The sequence below is a fragment of the Arachis hypogaea genome, chromosome 1 (genome assembly GCF_003086295.3).
Source record: "Arachis hypogaea cultivar Tifrunner chromosome 1, arahy.Tifrunner.gnm2.J5K5, whole genome shotgun sequence".
Taxonomy (NCBI): domain Eukaryota; kingdom Viridiplantae; phylum Streptophyta; class Magnoliopsida; order Fabales; family Fabaceae; genus Arachis; species Arachis hypogaea.
Window position 1 is genome coordinate 71,751,397 of NC_092036.1, and position 12,989 is coordinate 71,764,385.

Here is a 12,989-nt window from a genome sequence, read left to right on the forward strand (position 1 = left end):
GATTTGCAGAAATTCTAAAGCAGAAATGAAAGTTGTAGAAGAATTGAAAATCAGAAGTGGAAACTTGCTTCAGATTGAAACTTAAAGAAACAATTGAGTTCAGATCTTTAATTCTTTAATTCAGAAAGCAGAGAAACAATGGAACTCTTAGAGGAAGAACTCCAAAGAATTCTTCAATCAAAGTTCACTAATAAACCCCGATGTCGTGGTTTATCTTATGCTTATTTTAGGGGATTTATTCACTTTTTCCCACATTTATTCAATAAAATAGCATGGTTTTGTAATTCTCCCTTGAATTGTGCTTAAGTGTAAAAACATGCTTTTTAGGCCCTTAAATTGGTGATTTTAACTCACTTTAATTCCATTCGATGCCATGATGTGTTTGTTGAGTGATTAGGTTCATAAGGCAAGTATTGGATGGAAAAAATGAGGAGAGAAGCACGTATAGTGGAGAATACATGAGGAAACAAGAATTGGGAATGCATCGATGGGTGCACACGCGTACAAGGCGCGCACACGCAAAAGTGATTTCGCATAGAGATGTGCACGCGTACATGACGCGTCCGCAATGATGAAGAAATAGCCAATCGATGCGCACGCGCACATGGCGTGCACACGCCAATACTCACACGTGACTCACTTAAAGGCAAAATACTGGGGGCAATTTCTGAGTAGCCCAGGCCCAATTCTAACCTGTTTCTGAGTGTATTTCATGCAGAATTGAAGCCCAAGTAAAAGTCGGAGAAATTGTTTGTAGTTTTCGCATCATCTAGATTAGTTTCTAGAGAGAGAAGCTCCCTCTTCTATCTAGAATTAGGTTAAGATTAGGTTAATTCCTGTTAGATTCATATTTAACTCCTTGATTTCATCTTGTTTCCTCAACAATTTCTTGATCTAATACTTCAATTCTTTCTGATTCCCTTGTTAATTTCACTTTTTAGCATCTTTTTAAGATTGATGAACACTTATTGGATTTGGATTTTTCTTCAATGCAATTGATGTTTGATGTTCTCTTCATTGTTGATTTGAGTTGTTGATCTTGTTTCCTTGAATTGGTAGTTATTAGATTTTACTATTTCTTGTCATTTATTATGCTTTCCTTTTATTCCTTCTAAGTGTTTGACAAAATGCTTGGTTGGATGTTAGAGTAGATTTTGAGCATTCTTGGCTTGGAAAGAGTAATTAGGCAATCTTGAGTCATGAAAACCCAACTTATGTTGGTGATCTAGAGTTGTTAGCTAGTATGATTTCCATTGACTCTAATCTCTTGCTAATTCAATTAGCGAGTTGATTGGGACTTTTGGATTGAGATTAGCTAGTCTTGTTTGACTTTCTCTCATGGAAGATAACTTACACCTTTCAATGTTGGAGATGACGAAATAAGATAAATTCTTGTTAATTATTGTTATTAGTGACTAGGATGGAAGGCCTATGATCTCAATTCTTGCCATGAATGTCTCTCTTTGTTAATTGCTTTTCTTTATTACTTGCTTTCTTTAGTTGATTGCTTGATTTTCTCTTCTTGTCATTTAAATTCTTGCCTATTTAATTTCTTGTCCCTTTATGAATTAAACTGATAAACCACTATTTTATGGTTTACAATGTGCTTAATTATGTCGTTTTATCATGGTCTTTACCCACTTTTTCATATAATTAGCATGCATTTATATTTCCTTCCTAAAATTATTACATGATTGAAAACATGCTTCTTTGGTCTTAATTTAGCTAATCTTAATCCTCTCTTATTACCATTCGATGCCTTGATCTGTGTGTTAAGTGTTTCAGGCTTTATAGGGCATGAATGAGTGAGAGATTGGGAAGGAAGCTTGCAAAAAATGGAAGGAACACAAGAAATTGAGGAGATGACCAGCGAGAAGTGATGCGTACGCGTCAGCGACGCGACCGCGCGAAAGAAAGGAAGTCGCAGTGACGCGGCCGCATGGCTCATTGTGACCGCACGGATTGGAAAAGCACAAGGGACGCGGAAGCGTGGACGACGCGAACGCGTGGCAGGAAAAAACACGAATGAAGCGTCCGCATGGATGACGCGATCGCATGACGTGCGCGATCTGCAGAATTACAAAAGTCGCTAGCAGAGATTCTAGGCCGCATTTCAACCCAGGTTTTGGCCCAGAAACACAGATTAAAGTCGAGGAACTTGCAGAGACTCATTAGGCCCTCATAATTCACTTTTCATAGTTTTAGATGTAGTTTTTAGAGAGAGAGGTTCTCTCCTCTCTCTTAGGATTAGGATTAGGATTCCTCTTAAAGGATTTAGGATTTATTATTATTCCAACTTACAATTTTCTTCTGAATTCCAGGTTTAATATTCCCTTTACTTATTTTCCCAATTTAATTTATGAACTCTTTTATGTTGAATTTGAATTTATGTTTAAACGTAGTTTGATTGCTTTATTTACATGAATGCTTTTAATTTAATTTAGATATTTTTCCTTTTGGCTTTGGTTGATTAATTGGTGACTCTTGAGTTATCAAACTCATTGTTGATTGAAAATTGGAATTCTTCAAGAATTGATTCGAGATCCAATAACTCTAACTTTTCCCAAGGAAAGACTGGGACTTGAGGATTCAAATTAATTCATCCACTTGACTTACCTTCATAGTTAGAGGTTAACAAAGTGGGAGAAAAATCCAATTCTCATCACAATTGATAACGATAACTAGGATAGGACTTCCAGTTCTTATACCTTGCCAAGAGATTTTATTATTGTTAATTTATTTTACTTGTCATTTAAATATACCTGTGCCCATTGCCCAAACTTCAAAACCCCTATTTACAATTTTCATAGCCAATAATAAGAACATACCTCCTTGCAATTCCTTGAGACGACGACCTGAGGTTTAAATACTCGATTATCAATTTTAAAGGGGTTTGTTACTTGTGACAACCAAAACTTTTGTACGAAGGGATTTCTGTTAGTTTAGAAGCTATATCTACAACTCGAATATTTTTATAAATTATTTACTAGCAAAAATCCTAACGTCACAAACCCCCATATTCCTTTATAGCCAATAATCATTCACTTCATTACAATTCTCGTGAGACGACCCGGAGTTCAAATATTCTGGTTAATTTTCATTGGGGTTTGTACTTGCGACAAAACTATATTTTAATTTGACGCGAGAGTTGTTTGTTGGTTTGGAGCTATGCTTACAACGAAATTCTTCTTTCTAGAAGAGAAATTCCTAACCAACACGATTCTCGCTCATCAAATTAATGGCGTCATTGCTGGGGATTGCAATGGTGCTGTGTTGTTGGCTATTGTATATATTGTGAATAGCTTGATTTTTGGTTTGTTTGTTAGTTTTTGCTAGTTGTAGGATTTTGTTCTTTTTGTTTCTTGTTAGCTTTTGTTTTTATTTTCTCTTTCACCATGAATTCTCATCACTTTGACTATGAGTGTGGTTCAAACTATGTTGTAGGAAATGAAAGCTTTAATGAGGATGTGCATCAAGGATTTGTAAATCAAGGATGGGAGGAACCCCAAGCTTATGGACAACCTTCTTCGTAACAACTTCCTCCGAACTCTTATGGGTATAATCCTAACCCTAATGCATACCGATCTAATCTATGTGATGACCCTTATTGTGATTGTCAACCACAACCACCACATACATATGAATCCCCTCCTCAATATAGCCCTCCACTATACTCACAAGCCTCATACCACCATTCACCTCCATATGACCCCAACCCATTTCCACCATACCAACCACCATATCGACCATACCTAGAGCCACCACCATTCCAATACCAATACTACCATGGACCACAAAGTCCACACATACCACCTTAAGAATTTCACCAATATGAACCACCTTCCAATTGTAACAGCCTTCCCTCAAACAATGAACCCTCCCTTCAACACCACCTCCCGATGAAGCCCTTGGTGCACGAAATTGTGATCTCTAACAATGGCATTCAACTTGGTATGCGCATATACTAACTCATCACTTTCTTCACAACTTCGCACAACTAACCAGCAAGTGCACTGGGTCGTCCAAGTAATAAACCTTACGTGAGTAAGGGTCGATTCCACGGAGATTGTTGGTATGAAGCAAGCTATGGTCATCTTGTAGATCTCAGTCAGGCTGATTCAAATGGTTATGGAGTTTTCGAATATAAAGATAAATAAAACATAAAATAAAGATAGAAATACTTATGTAAATCATTGGTGGGAATTTCAGATAAGTGTATGGAGATGCTTTATCCTATTGAATCTCTGCAACATACTGCTTTCTTACTTTCAATCCTTCATACTCCTTTCCATGGCAAGCTGTATGTAGGGCATCACCGTTGTCAATGGTTACTTCCCATCCTCTCAGTGAAAAAGGTCCAAATGCTCTTGTCAGAGCATGGCTAATCATCCGTCAGTTCTTGATTATGTCAGAATAGAATCCATTGATTCTTTTGCATTTGTCATCACGCCCAACAATCGCGAGTTTGAAGCTCGTCACAGTCATTCAATCTCTGAATCCTATTCGGAATACCACAGACAAAGTTTAGACTTTCCGGATTCTCAAGAATGACCGCCAAAGGGTTCTAGCTTATACCACAAAGATTCTGATTAAGAAATCCAAGAGACACACGCTCGATCTAAGGTAGAACGGAAGTGGTTGTCAGTCACGTGTTCATAAGGATGGATGATGATGAATGTCACGGATCATCACATCTATCAGGTTGAAGTGCAATGGATATCTTGGAACAAGAATAAGCTGAATTGAAGAGAAAATAGTAGTAATTGCATTAAAACTCGAGGTACAGCAGAGCTCCACACCTTTGGTCTATAGTGTGTAGAAACTCCACCATTGAAAATATATAAGTGATCAAGGTTCAGGCATGGCCAAATGGCCAGCCCCCATAAACATGATCAAAGGATCATAAGGTAATCCAAAAATAATCCAAAGATGTGTAATACAATAGTAATTAAAGAAGAAATAAGTAATTAATGAAGAAATCTACTTTCGGAGCCCACTTTGGTGTGTGCTTGGGCTGAGCTTGAGCTTCACACGTGCAGAGGCTTCTTTTGGAGTTAAACGCCAAGTTGTAACGTGTTTTTGGCGTTTAACTCTGGTTCGTGACGTGTTTCTGGCGTTTGACTCCAAAATGCAGCATTGAACTAGCGTTGAACACCAGTTTGCGTCGTCTTGATTCGAATAAAGTATAGATTATTATATATTGCTGGAAAGCTCTAGATGTCTAATTTCCAACGCCATTGAGAGCACGACGTTTAGAGTTCTGTAACTCTAGAAAATCTATTTCGAGTGTAGGGAGGTCAGAATCCAACAGCATCAACAGTCCTTTGTCAGTCTGAATCAGATTTTTGCCCAAGTCCCGCAATTTCAGCCAGAAAATACCTGAAATTACAGAAAAACACACAAACTCATAGTAAAGTCCAAAAATGTGAATTTTGCATAAAAACTAATGAAAACATCCCTAAAGGTAGCTAGATCCTACTAAAAACTACCTAAAAACAATGCCAAAAAGCGTATAAATTATCCGCTATTCACAACACCAAACTTAAATTGTAGCTTGTCCCCAAGCAACTAAAAATCAAATAGGATAAAAAGAAGAGAATATACTATAAATCCCAAAATATCAATGAATATTAGTTCTAATTAGATGAGTTGGACTTGTAGCTTTTTGCTTCTGAACAATTTTGGCATCTCACTTTTTCCTTTGAAGTTTAAAATGATTGGCATCTATAGGAACTTAGAATTTCAAATAGTGTTATTGATTCTCCTAGTTAAGTATGTTGATTCTTGAACACAGCTACTTTTATGAGTCTTGGCTGTGGCCCTAAGCACCTTGTTTTCCAATATTACCACCAGATAGATAAATGCCACAGAGACATAACTGGGTAAACCTTTTCAGATTGTGACTCCGGTTTGCTAAAGTCCCGAGTTAGAGGTGTCCAGAGCTCTTAAGCACACTCTTTTTGCTTTGGATCACGACTTTAACCACTCAGTCTCATGCTTTTCACTTGGACCTGCATGCCACAAGCACATGGCTAGGGACAGCTTGATTTAGCCGCTTAGGCCTGGATCTAATTTCCTTGGGCCCTCCTATCCATTGATGCTCAAAGCCTTGGATCCTTTTTACCCTTGCCTTTTGGTTTTAAGGGCTATTGACTTTTTCTGCTTGCTTTTTCTTTTTCTTTCTATTTTTTTTGCAAGCTTTGTTCTTTACTGCTTTTTCTTGCTTCAAGAATCAATTTTATGATTTTTTAGATCATCAATAACATTTCTCTTGTTCATCTTTCTTTCAAGAGCCAACAATTTTAACATTCATAAACAACAAGCTAAAAAATATGCACTGTTCAAGCATTCATTTAGAAAACAAAAAGTATTGTCACCACATCAATATAGTTAAACTAATTTCAAGGATTAATTCGAAATTCATGTACTTCTTGTTCTTTTGAATTAGAAACATTTTTCATTTAAGAGAGCTGAAGGATTCATAGAATTATTCATGGCCTTAAGACATAGTTACTAGACACTAATGATCATGTAATAAAGACACAAACATAGATAAACATGAAGTTTAAAAACCGAAAAACAGAGAAATAAGAACAAGGAATGAGTCCACCTTAGTGATGGTGGCGCCTTCTTCTTGAAGGACCAATGATGTCCTTGAGCTCTTCTATGTCTCTTCCTTGCCTTTTTGCTTCTCCCTCATTGCTCTTTGATCTTCTCTAATCTCATGGAGAATGATGGAGTGCCTTGATGTTCCACCCTTAGTTGGTATATGTTATAACTCAAGTCTTTTAGAGAAGTGTTGAGTTGTTCCCAATAGTTATTTGGAGGAAAATGCATCCCTTGGGGCATCTTAGGGATTTGTTGATGATGAGCCTCCTCATGTGTCTCTTGAGATCCATGAATGGGCTCTCTTGTTTGCTCCATCCTTTTCTTAGTGATGGGCTTATCTTCTTCAATGAGGATGTCTCCTTCTATGATAACTCCAGCTGAGTAGCATAGATGGCAAATAAGATGAAGAAAAGCTAGCCTTGCCATGGTGGAGGACTTTTCGGCTATTTTGTAGAATTCAAGAGAGATAACTTCATGAATTTCTACTTCCTCTCCAATCATGATGCTATGGATCATGATGGCTCGATCCACAGTAACTTCGGATCGGTTGCTAGTGGGTATGATGGAGCGTTGGATGAACTCTAACCATCCTCTAGCCACAGGCTTAAGGTCCAGTCTTTTTAATTGAACCGGCTTGCCTTTTGAGTCTCTTTTCCATTGAGCTCCTTCCACACATATGTCCATAAGGACTTGGTCCAACCTTTGATCAATGTTGACCCTTCTAGTGTAGGGGTGTGCATCTTATTGCATCATAGGCAAGTTGAATGCCAACCTCACATTTTTCGGACTGAAATCTAAGTATTTCCCCCGAACCATTGTAAGGTAATTCTTTGGATTCGGGTTCACACTTTGATTATGGTTCCTATTGATCCATGCATTGGCATAGAACTCTTGAACCATTAAGATTCTGACTTGTTGAATGGGGTTGGTCAGAACTTTCCAACCTCTTCTTTGGATCTCATGTCGGATCTCTGGATACTCATTTTTCTTGAGCTTGAAAGGGACCTTAGGGATCACCTTCTTCTTGGCCACAACTTCATAGAAGTGGTTTTGATGGACCTTTGAGATGAATCTCTCCATCTTCCATGACTCGGAGGTGGAAGCTTTTGTCTTTCCTTTCCCTTTTCTAGAGGTTTCTCCGGCCTTAGGTGCCATAGGTGGTTATGGAAAAACAAAAAAAGGTATGCTTTTACCACACCAAACTTAGAATATTGCTCGCCCTCGAGCAAAAGAAAAAAGAATAGAAGAAGAAGAATAAAATAAGGAGGAGAGGGAGAGAGATGTGTATTCGGCCAAGGGGGAGAGGAGAAGGTTGTGTTGTGTGAAAATGAAGAAGGATAGAGGGGTTTATATAGTGAAGGGAGAGGGAGTTGGTTCGGCCATTTAGGGTGGGTTTGGGTGGGAAAGAGATTTTGAATTATGAAGGTAGGTGGGGTTTATGGGGAAGAGTGGATGGATGTGAGTGGTGAAAAGGTGATGGGGAAGAGAGATTAAGGTGATTGGTGAAGGGTTTTGGGGGAGAGTGTTTATTGGATTGTGTGAAAAAGAGAGAAAGGATGAGTTGAGGTAGGTAGGGATCCTGTGGGATCCACAGATCCTGAGATGATCCTGTGGGGTCCACAGATCCTGAGGTGTCAAGGATTTATATCCCTGCACAAATAAGGCGTGTAAAATGCCCTCTGCATGCAATTCTGGCGTTTAACGCAAGATTGATGCTTCTCTATGGCGTTAAATGCTAGTTCTATGCTTGTTTTGGGCGTTCAACGCTAGTTTGTAGTATGTTTCTGGCGTTGAACGCTAGCTTTCCTCAGTGTGTAATCCTGGCGTTTAAACACTAGAGTGCTGCATGTTTCTGGCGTTCAACGCCAGATCCATGCTCTGTTCTGGCGTTGAACGCCAGCCAGATGCTCCTTACTGGCGTTTAAACGCTAGTAAGCCCTTCCTCCAGGGTGTGCTGTTTCTTCTGCTGTTTTTTATTCTGTTTTTAATTTTAGTATTTATTTTGTGACTCCACATGATCATGAACCTAATAAAACATAAAAGAACAATAAAAGATAAAAATAGAATTAGATAAATAAAAATTGGGTTGCCTCTCAATAAGCGCTCCTTTAATGTCACTAGCTTGACAGTGGGCTCTCATGGAGCCTCACAGGTGATCAAGTCAATGTTGTAGACTCCCAACACCAAACTTAGAGTTTGAATGTGGGTGTTCAACACCAAACTTAGAGTTTGGTTGTGGCCTCCCAACACCAAACTTAGAGTTTGATTGTGGGCGCTTTGTTTGACTCTGTATTGAGAGAAGCTTTTCATGCTTCCTCTCCATGGTTGCAGAGGAAGATCCTTGAGCTTTAAACACAAGGTAGTCCCCATTTAATTAAAGGACTAGCTCTCTTCTGTCAACATCAATCACAGCTCCTGCTGTGGCTAAGAAGGGTCTTCCATGGATGATGCATTCATCCTCCTCCTTCCTAGTGTCTAAGATTATGAAATCAGCAGGGATGTAGAGGCCTTTAACCTTCACTAACACGTCCTCTACTAATCCATAAGTTTTTCTTTGTGATCCGTCTGCCATCTCTAATGAGAATGTGGCAGGCTTTACCTCAATGATCCCCAGCTTCTCCATTACAAAGAGTGGCATAAGATTTATCCCTGACCCCAGGTCACACAGAGCCTTCTCAAAGGTCATGGTGCCTATGGTGCAGGGTATTGAGAATTTACCAAGATTTTGTCTCTTTTGAGGTAAAGTTTGCTGAACCCATGTATCTAGTTCACTAATGAGCAAGGGAGGTTCACCTTCCCAAGTCTCATTACCAAACAACTTGGCATTCAACTTCATGATAGCTCCTAGATATTGAGCAACTTGCTCTCTAGTTACATCTTCATCCTCTTCAGAGGAAGAATAGTCTTCAGAGCTCATAAATGGCAGAAGGAGGTTTAATAGGATCTCTATGGTCTCTATATGACCTTCAGATTCCTTTAAGTCCTCAATAGGGAACTTCTTCTTGTCTGGGAGACGTCCCATGAGGTCTTCCTCATTGGGATTCACGTCCTCTCCTTCCTCTCTAGGTTCGGCCATGTTGATTATGCCAATGGCCTTGCACTCTCTTTTTGGATTCTCTTTAGTATTGCTTGGGAGAATACTAGGAGGAGTTTCAGTGATTTTCTTACTTAGCTGGCCCACTTGTGCCTCCAGATTTCTAATGGAGGACCTTGTTTCACTCATGAAACTTAAAGTGGCCTTAGACAGATCAGAGACTATGTTTGCTAAGCTAGAGGTGCTCTGCTCAGAATTTTCTATCTGTTGTTGAGAAGATGATGGAAAAGGCTTGCTATTACTGAACCTATTTCTTCCACCATTATTAAAGCCTTGTTGAGGCTTTTGTTGATCCTTCCATGAGAAATTTGGATGATTTCTCCATGAAGAATTATAGGTGTTTCCATAAGGTTCGCCCATGTAATTTACCTCTGCTATTGCAGGGTTCTCAGGATCATAAGCTTCTTCTTCAGAAGATGCCTCTTTAGTACTGTTGGATGCATTTTGCCATCCATTCAGACTTTGAGAAATCATGTTGACTTGCTGAGTCAACATTTTGTTCTGAGCCAATATGGCATTCAGAACATCAATTTTAAGAACTCCCTTCCTCTGAGGCGTCTCATTACTCACGAAACTCTTCTCAGAAGTGTACATGAATTGGTTGTTTGCAACCATGTCAATAAGTTCTTGAGCTTCTGTAGGTGTTTTCTTTAGGTGAATGGATCCACCTGCAGAATGGTCCAGTGACATCTTAGAGAATTCAGATAGACCATAATAGAATATATCCAGAATGGTCCACTCTGAAAGCATGTCAGAAGGACACCTTTTGGTCATCTCTTTGTATCTTCCCAAGCTTCATAGAGGGATTCATCATCTTTTTGTTTGAAGATTTGAACATCCATTCTAAGCTTGCTCAACTTTTGAGGAGGAAAGAACTTAGCCAAGAAGGCCGTGACCAGCTTATCCAGGAGTCTAGGCTATCTTTAAGTTGTGAGTCCAACCATGTTCTAGCTCTCTCTCTTACAGCAAAAGGGAAAAGCATGAGCCAGTAGACTTCAGGATCTACTCCATTAGTCTTAACAGTCTCACAGATCTGCAAGAACTCAGTTAAAAACTGGTAGGAATCTTCTGATGGAAATCCATGGAACTTGCAGTTCTGTTGCATTAGAGCAACTAGTTGAGGTTTCAGCTCAAAATTATTTGCTCCAATGGTAGGGATTGAGATGTTTCTTCCATCAAACTTGGAAGTATGTGTAGTATAATCACCAAGCATCCTCCTTGCATTATTATTTTCGGCTGCCATCTCCTCGTCTTTTTAAAAAATTTCTGTAAGGTTGTCTCTAGATTGTTGTAATTTAGCTTCTATTAGTTTCCTCTTCAGAGTCCTTTCAAGTTCAGGATCTGCTTCAATAAGAATATTCTTGTCCTTGCTCCTGCTCATATGAAAAAGAAGGTAATAGAAAATAATAATAGGGATCCTCTTTACCACAGTAGAGAGATTCCTTTATGTTAGTAGAAGAATAAAAGAATAGAAGAAGGAAAAGGTAAGAATCCAAACACAAGGGTGAAGATAGGTTCGAATTCTTGAGATGAAAAGAAGTGTTAGTAAATAAATAAATAAATAGAAGAAGATGAGAGGGAGAGAATTTCGAAAATAAATTTTGAAAAAGGGTTAGTGATTTTCGAAAATTAAGAGAACAATTAAAACTAAAATTAAAATTTGAAACAATTAGTTAATTAAGAAAGTTTTGAAAAAGAGGAAGGAATTTTCAAAAATTAGAGAAGAGGAAGTAGTTAGGTGGTTTTGAAAAAGATAAGAAACAAACAAAAAGTCAATTAGGTAGTTGAAAAAGATTTGGAAATCAATTTTGAAAAGATAAGAAGTTAGAAAAGATATTTTAAAAAGATATGATTGAAAAAGATATTTTGAAAAAGATTTAATTTTTTTAAAATTAAAATTGATTACTTGACTAATAAGAAACTAAAAAATATGATTCTAGAGTTTAAAGATTGAACCTTTCTTAACAAGAAAGTAACAAACTACAAATTTTTTAATCAATCACATTAATTGTTAGTAAAGTTTTCGAAATTTTGAAATAAAGATAAGAAAAAGATTTTGAAAATAAATTTTAAAAATTTTCGAAAATAATAGAAAAATAAAAAAGATTTTATTTTTGAAAAAGATTTTGAAAAGATAAGATTTTTAAAATTGAAAATTTGACTTGACATATAAGAAATAGCTACGTTTTAAAAAATTTTGACTAAGTCAACTCAAACTTTTGAAATTTTGAGAAAAAAAAGGAAAAGATATTTTTTGATTTTTTGAATTTTTAATGATGAGAGAGAAAAACACAAAAATAACTCATAACATGAAAATTATGAATCAAAACACATGATGCATGCAAAAACACTATGAATGTCAAGATGAACACCAAGAACACTTTGAAGATCAAGATGAACATCAAGACTTATTTTTGAAAAATTTTCAAGAAAAGAAAAATATGCAAGACACCAAACTTAGAAATTTTTCATGTTTAGACACTATAAATGCAAGAATGCATATGAAAAACAACAAAAGACACAAAACAAGAAAATTTAAAGATCAAACAAGAAGACTTATCAAGAACAACTTGAAGATCATGAAGAACACATGCATGAATTTTCGAAAAAAAGAATGCATAAATTTTAAAAATATGCAATTGACACCAAAATTAAAATTTGACTCTAGACTCAAACAAGAAACATAAAATATTTTTTTTTGATTTTATGATTTTGCAAATTTTTTTTTTTTGGATTTTTTTCGAAAATTATTTTTAGAGAAATGAAAACAAATAAAAATAAAATAAAAAATTATTGAAAGGTTTTTGAAAAATTTTTGAAAAGAAAATTACCTAATCTGAGCAACAAGATGAACCGTCAGTTGTCCAAACTCGAACAATCCCCGGCAACGGCGCAAAAAACTTGTGCACGAAATTGTGATCTCTAACAATGGCATTCAACTTGGTATGCGCATCTACTAACTTAGCACTTTCTTCACAACGTCGCACAACTAACCAGCAAGTGCACTGGGTCATCCAAGTAATAAACCTTACGTGAGTAAAGGTTGATCCCATGGAGATTGTTGGTATGAAGCAAGTTATGGTCATCTTGTAGATCTCAGTCAAGCTGATTCAAATGGTTATAGAGTTTTCGAATATAAAGATAAATAAAACATAAAATAAAGATAGAAATACTTATGAAAATCATTGGTGGGAATTTTAGATAAGCGTATGGAGATGCTTTATCCCTGTTGAATCTCTGCAACATACTGCTTTCTTACTTTCAATCCTTCATACTCCTTTCCATG

The 12,989-nt window shown here is 37.1% G+C and overlaps 1 non-coding gene across 1 annotated transcript; it reads left to right on the forward strand.

Annotated features, from left to right (window-relative positions):
• Positions 1-10,447: 10,447 nt before the first annotated feature.
• Positions 10,448-10,554, forward strand: LOC112711382 (small nucleolar RNA R71). The gene has a single exon (XR_003157461.1). It is a non-coding gene; the product is annotated as a small nucleolar RNA R71 (small nucleolar RNA).
• The last annotated feature ends 2,435 nt before the right edge of the window (positions 10,555-12,989 follow it).